Genomic DNA, 8,059 nt, shown 5'->3' on the forward strand with positions numbered 1-8,059 from the left:
GTGTGTGTGTGTGTGTGTGTGTGTGTGTGTGTGTGTGTGTAGACAGAGATGAGCAGTAGGCTAAGCTCTCCTGCATTTGGGCATCCATCAGGAATCACCCTGCTGACTGGATTAACCCCTCCCACAGGAGAGTGGATGGAGATGCTCTTTTACTTCAACAGTTCTCTCTAATCTAAACAAGCAGGAACACAGAAGAGAAAAAACACAGTCCAAACCAAGCAAAACAAAAAGGGGAGATTTAAATTTGATCTTCATAAATGAGGAGTTCCCTGCATGCTGTTTGTTTGTGGCTGAACAAAACGCTATTTCTTTGTGCTCTAAAGTCTCAATGAGTGCAGTGCTGGCTCTAGCCATTTTGGTGCAATAGGCGAGTTGAAGCGCAACRTCCCCGCTCCCGAACTATGTCCCACCCACCCCAATTAGAAGCCCTAAAAACAAGTTTGACAGTATAATGTACTATGGTAAACTTAGATTTATTTGCTTTCCCAGAAAGCAAATAAATAACATAGATGTTAACTTGTACGGACTGTCCATATAAGGATTTTACGTCATTTTGCAGGTATACGGACGTATAAGAGCAATCTCACGGATTTATTCAAGTCTTACGGATTTTTTTAAAACCTCATTTGCAAATTTATCTAACATGTCAGAGCCTGTAGGATGATTTAAAAACTTGTTATTATTGAGTTTGTCATTGTCAACACGAACAGCTCCCTGAGAGGCACTACTAGCCCCTCCCCCGTCAGAGTGTCGGAGCAGGACAAGTCAGTGCAACGTCAATCAAATGAGAGAGAGGGTGGGGGCAATTGTTGCATTGTGGGGGAGAAAATGTTTTATGGGTAGAGTAGTTTATTCTTCCTGTAATGCTTCATTATAGTATTTTAAGACAAAGCTAACTGAAAGGGGCGCTGAGCAGAGTTACAACCAGGATTTACAAACAATTACTTTTTTTCTTCTTAGTTCGGCGCCCCCTACAGCAGATGGTGCTCTAGGCGACTGCCTAGTTCGCCTATGCCAAGAGTAGGCTCTGAATGAGTGAACAACGCTGTATGAAAACTGTGAGAAAAAATGGATGAAAGACAGACTCAGAAATGATGCAGATGAGAATTCTTGTTTGGTGGCCATGGCAGCCGCCTCGCAAGCAGACACACTAACTCACAAATCCACTCCCTCCTTGGAACTTGACTGCAGAGCAGCAAAGGTGCTGCAGTCAACCATAATGAACACAGACACAGGCACATTGTTGCTGTAAATAAATAAATGATATTCAAATTCATTCCTTTTCCTATATAAACCAAAGAAAAAGCACCACGGCTTATAAACTCAAGAAGTTGCAAGGAAGTTGTAAACTTTTTAGACTTGGCCCATTAACAAAAAAAAAAAAACATTTCTGTTGTGTTAAAGAATCAAAATCTTTCATGTAACACCACAGTGTATCTGCTGATAATCTCAAGTAAAAAATGACATTCCCTGAAGGAATGCATATTACCYTATTTTTCAGACTATAAGCCGCAACTTTTTTCCTGAACTTTGAACCATGCAGCTTATACTCTGGTGCGGCTTATACGTGGGTTTTTTTCTTCAGCCACCAGGGGGCTCTTATGCTGCATTTGCTTCAACCACTCGCTTCAAAAAAAAGGAAAGGAAAAAAAGAAGAAAAAAGCAATCCAGAGCGACTGTTGTACCAGGAAGCAGCGATTTAAAGATAGTTAATGGCCAAAAACTCATAAAAGGGGACAAAACTGACATTTTTCACGGTGGAATCTGACTGATGAAAACTTTGGAGCTTAATCCGGGACCAGTTAGTGGATAAACATCGAGTGAAGAGCCGCGGACCTTTTTTTTCCGCATTGCACTCCCCGGGGAAGGAATCCCATGCAGCGGGAGGGGTTTCCCAGCAGCTAAGCTCTGGGTTTCTCGGGGGAACTATGAAAGGTCAGTGCGAAAACAAACGCCGAACAACCACGTGACGGCGTGTCAACCGGTCGACAGCTGAGTGACCATACTGCCAGCTTAGCCYGAGGTGTAGCYCCATTTTGTTTTAGCTAGTAGCAGACATGACACGACGGATCTTCGACAGACACGATATTGGACAGTATGCGGGCCCACATCACGGATTCGGTGAAAGCAGCCATCAAGAAAACAATCTCAATTCRTGCTGTTATTCCTGGAGGTACAACAAAGTTTTTGCAACCCCTGGACATCAGTGTGAATCGTGCATTTAAAGCAGCACTCAGAGCTGAATGGGAGGCTTGGATGACTGATGGGGATAAATCATTCACAAAAACTGGCCGAATGCGAAGAGCGTCATTTCCTGATGTCTGCCAGTGGATCCTAACAGCCTGGAGCAGAGTGAATGAGTCCACCATCACCAATGGGTTCTGAAAGGCTGGACTGCTATGTGAAGAGGGCACCACAGCTTCAGAGCCAGCATTACCCCGGGAGGACAACAGATACCGCTGTGTGACGCAGCTTTTCTCAGCTTGTTTAACTCCGACACCGAAGAGGAGGACTTCGATGGTTTCAGTGCGCCAGAGGAAGATGAATGAGACGTTTTGTTGGACCAGAAACTGTTAAAGAAAACTACCAAAATAAGGTCAGTTAAATGAACCGTATTCCTCTGAACTTTAATTCCTAAAGGTTTGCTTTTTATGTTTTGATGTTGAATTCACTTTTTTGACGACAATTTTGGGTGTACTGGTTTTTTTTATGTTGGGGGTGTGGCTTATGGTTCGGTGCGGCTTATATGCTAATGTTCGCAGGGTTTTTTTAAAAAATGGCGGGTGCGGCTAATAGTCCAGTGCGGCATATAGTCTGAAAAATACGGTATCAGCCACCACCTTTCAAGCCAGAGTTTTAAACTAAAACCATCTTATGATGTCAGTGATGCCAAAATTTGTAGAAGTACAACTAATGATTACATTCTGAGTTTCCTTAAAATCTGTCCAGTGGTTCATGAGATATTTTGCTAACACTGTAGACCAGTGGTTCCCAAACTTTTCAGCTTTTGACCCACAAAATAACAGTAGCAGAGACCTGTGCCCCCAGTTATTTTTGGATGATAAACATTTGTATCAGGTCAACAAAACATGGGCATAGTAACAATATTTTTTATACTACATTTATCCATTTTAAATACACTAACCTCACTTTTTTGTAACAACTAAGGCAAAAATGTAATTAATTCAGAAAATCTTTTCAGGACCCCACCTTGATGTTTCAGGACCCCACTTTGAGTCCCGACTCCAACTTTGGGAAACACTGCTATAGACAAATAAACACATACACATTATCGTCTTTGGTGGAAGGCAGTAAAAAATATATATATATATAAATGGACTGTACTTAAATAACACTACAATCTGTGTCCTCATTTATCCATTCACACAGCACTCTATTAGGTCTCCTACAAAGCTAACTGGACAATCATCTATGGAGACTAATCAATGCCAATCACATTCATACACTGATGGGACACACATCAGAAGCATTGGGGGTGAAGTGTCTTACCCAAGGACACAAGAACTGAGACAGTTGGATGGGGGATTGAACCGGCGACCTTCTGGTTCCAGGATGACTCCGCTAACCACTCTGCCACAGCCGCCRCCAATTATCTGAATGATTTTCTGGAGATACAGATACAAGTCAGTGAAATACTGTATATCAAGTCTTTTCAGGTTTGTTTAATTTTTCTTAAACCAGTCAGGATTTATAAACTAATAAGGTTAAAACATATGCCTTTTTTGGTCTAAAATTTTCTTTACCTTGTATTTCTGGGAAAGGTCTGCCCAGTCTCTGTATTTTACTTCCTCTCATCCATACCCAAATTGCAATGCATTTTAAATAATGCATCTGTAGGAAAAACACGTTCAATAAATTGGAAGATGGAATAAGTTCACAGAAAACCAATTGATTCTCTTCTAAAAAGGTTTATTCACAAATCTGACTCCAATACAGCTCACAGGCTGCCAACAGCAGGTCTGTGTGTGCAAGGCCTTGGCCTTATCAGAACCAAAACAATAACAACCCTGTAAAGCAGCCATTGCCTGTACCCAGCATCTCTAAAGGAAAGACTAATGGAAAATGATGACTCACATAAAGTCACATGGAAACCTGACTTCCTGGTCACACCCCTGGAGGCAGTAACTTTTACATCAGACATTAGAATGTAAACCAAACTTTATGATACAGAGTGGGACAGTTGATAGAGACTGACTCTCTCTGTTTAAAGTATATGACTGCAATGATCACAAAGTGTAAAATACAAGACTGGATCTTAAATTCAGTTAATAATACACCACAGTTATTTCACATCTAAAATCAGTGCTGAATTCAAAGTGTCACCAAAATGTGATGTTCGTTTATTTTTGTTTTGTGAATAAAATCATTCACCTGCATTATTACATCATTTAACTAAGTCAGCTTGCAGAGACAACAGATCCAGGAGGAAACCCAAACACTCCTCTCCACGGATTCTACACCTGAGGAATCCCAAGGTGTTCCCAGATCAAAGAGGGATATACAGTATAACCCTACCAGTGTATTCTGGGTGTTCCCTGAAAACCTCCAGAAGGTAGTGCCCAGGAGGCATCCTAATCAGATGTCCAAACCAACTCAGCAAGCTCTTTGCATGCAGAGAAGCACTGGCTCTACTGCCTGCTCTACCCAAGATGCTGGTTCTCCTTACCCTCTGAGACTGAACCTGGCCACCCTACAGAGGAATCTTATTTCAACTGCCTGCATCTGGGATCATGTTCGTTTCATCATTATCTTATTGTAAACACCAAGAATGTCAATAAATARGCAGCAGAAAGAAAACAGACTCAAGGAATGTTTTATCTACAACATGTACAGTACATGGGTAGAGACCCAGGAGGATGTGAAAAGAAGGGAAAGGCTCAATGTGTAACTTCTGTTTTAAACTGCTGTCACTTTAACCCAGTTAGTGACAGTTCATGTGTGGCTGGATAGAACCAGACTCAAACATCTGCAGCTGAATTCACCTAATGAGCCTTTCCTGACCTGAACTCATGGATGGAGACCCAGGTGAAGACCCAGGACATGCTGGAGAGACTCTGTCATTTGACCTGGGAACGCCTAATGCTGCGTTCACACCGAACACGATTTCAGCTTCAAAATCGCATCCAACGCTTCAAGTTGGACGCTTGTGCACTTTGAGGTCAGACACAGGTCAGCTCTTGAAGCACTTGCACGGCAAGAGCCTCCCTCCCCTCCCTCCTCTGTCYGGCTCTGTTTAATGTCAGACGAGGAAGTGGCTTTGCTTTATCTACAGAGAGCAAGAGCATGTCATGCTCATTAGATAATTAATTCATAATTAATTCACCAGATAATTCAGAGACATTCTGAGTTTCATCACCCAGGAGCTGCAGGAGAGGCTCACAGCTCGCTTTCAGGACTATTTTTGTCCCYAGTCCAGTCTGATGAGCCGCTGCCACGCATTGGTGAGGATATCTCCTGTCAGGATACCGACTGCAGGCACTCGATTTCAGCTAAAGAGCTCCTCTTCATCTGTTTCAGGTTAGTAGACATCATTCAGTAAACTGTCCCGTCAGGAAATCTCTCACTACTTCACACAGTGGAGTCTCTCTGAATGGTTGACGCGGCGCGTCGAGCTGCAAAAGTTCAGATTTTCTAACTTCAGCYATTTGCGCATCAAGCACGTCCAACGCTCAAATCGTTCAAATCGCGCTGCTCTTATTGCGCTTGCGCAGCACTTCCCAACGCTGATTGAAGCGCGTCCACCATAGACTTTGCATGTAAACCTGATGCTCCTGATGCTGAAATCGTGTTTGGTGTGAACGCACCATAAGAATCCCACCAGAAGAGCAGAAAGAGGTGACTGAGGAGAGAGAGGCCTGGACATCCCTGAAAATAAATTTCACTAAATTGAAACTGAATTTAATTGGTTTGGAACTGAATTTAAAATTTTGTATCTAAATTAATTTGCTTTGAAACTGTATTTTGGTCCGAAGACCCCTTATGATGATGTTAAACTTTGGATCTGGCATTCCCTCACCCAGATGCGGGTCACGATGGTGGCTGCAGTTCCACTTCCAACCACTAGTGGCGCCAGTGAGTCAAATAGGAAAGTCTAGCATGAAGCAAGCTTACAGAAGTCTTTTGTAATTTGAACAATCCTGCAGAAAAAGTTTTTTACTGACAACAATGGCTAGATTTGCTCACGTGTGTTTGAGAGTATTTTATTTATGTACGTAAAACCATGTAAAATTGATAAGGAGAATTTACTGTGCAAGATTTAGTGTTTGAACATGTGTGACTGATTAAATGTATAAACATTACAAAAACTGGGGATTTGTGTGCAAGGATGTTGAACAAATACTTGGCCCCTCTATGCATATTGTGGCCCCTTGATGGCCCCTTACACTGAAAAATCCTAGATCCGCCACTGCAGCTGGTACAGAGGAAACCTCATTTTGAAAGAGACCAAACTGTTTTATTCTTGTTGTACGGAAGAGAGTTAAAAAATGATTTACCTATAGGGGAACATATAGYCATAAGAGTAAGGGCCTGGTGATCCTTGGTTTCTGTTTAAATAGCATTCAGATTTCTGAGGAGATAGCACCAAAAACTTTAGAGTATTCTCCAGAAGAAATAGGGATATTGAGTTTTGACAGAAACTCATTATAACTAGTAAAAAACCATCATTGTTGAAGAGCTGATCTACTAGAATTATGTTATGATTAAACCATTTCCATTTAAATAAAATATCTCTTATTATTCCAGATAAAATAACGATGAGGGGAGAAGTTATGTTTGTAGATGAGTGACCAGGGTAAAAATGCCTGACCATGAAAAGCAGATAATTTAACAGGAACCTTCTGTACATCAACGTTACATACAAGGAAAAAGTTCAAACCACCCATTTTGGATAGAACATGGTGAAGAATYATGTTCCAAAAACAATAGATGGATCCAGTTTATTTTGAAGGTGCTATTCAGAGTGGAGCATAAAAGAAAGTTTAGTCATCCATTATCATATGAGTTTGTCAGCTTGGCAAACAGAAACTATGTTTCCTTTGTAACATGTTACACATCCTACTGGCATTGACAGAAATAAAAGAAAGAGTTAACATTAATTACAACAACAAATAAACAAAATATTAACACTGAAGAAAAAGTTCTAAACATATTCACCCCATCTCGGTGCCATTTAAAAAAAATGTAGATTAAATTACAAAATGAGTATAATATTCTCCACAAACSAAACAAACAAAAGTTTCAGAGGGGCTGAGTTGGCAACCCTACGTCTGCGTCCCTGGCCACCAGTCTGTGCGTGCTCTGACATGTGCACTGCGGGAACTCACCTGCTTTGAACAGCATCTTGGGAACCGGACCCACCCCCAGCTCGGCGAACCGCCGGGCCAGCTGGAACACGGCTCCCTCCTGGGCCCAGGAGATCACTGCCAAAGTGCAGTGTTGTATAAAGTACCTCAAAGTGATACTTGAGTAAAAGTACAAGTATCTTATCATAAAAATACTTTGGTAAAAGTTAAAGTCTTCTCTAAAAATATTACTTGAGTAAAAGTCTTAAAGTATCTGATTTTTTTTAACTTAAGTATCAAAAGTAAATTTCTGACACAAAATCTACTTAAGTATTAAAAGTAAAAGTACTGAGTAAAAGTYAGCAGTTAGATTTTACAAAATGACATTTATTGGGAGGTGACTTCTCCAAAAAATATATTTTCTAACAGCGTGCAGCTGTGATGGGTTGTGTACAAGCTAATAGTGTGTCAGAAAGGTATATATTTATACTTCTCATCCAAACACATTTAAATTCACTCTATCCAGGAGACACTATTTATCTGTATAGTATTTTTTAAGTAATAACTCAGAATAAAACAGGAGTAATGACTTTCTACTTCTTACCTTTTTAAAAAATGTAGTGAGTAGAAAGTACAGATAATTGTGTAAAAATGTAATGAATAAAAGTAAAAAGTACGCTTAAAAATAATTACTCAAGTAAAGTACAGATAACCAAAAAATTCTACTTATGTGCAGTAACAAAATATTTGTACTT

Source organism: Austrofundulus limnaeus, unplaced genomic scaffold, assembly GCF_001266775.1.
Source record: "Austrofundulus limnaeus strain Quisiro unplaced genomic scaffold, Austrofundulus_limnaeus-1.0 Scaffold448, whole genome shotgun sequence".
NCBI lineage: Eukaryota > Metazoa > Chordata > Actinopteri > Cyprinodontiformes > Rivulidae > Austrofundulus > Austrofundulus limnaeus.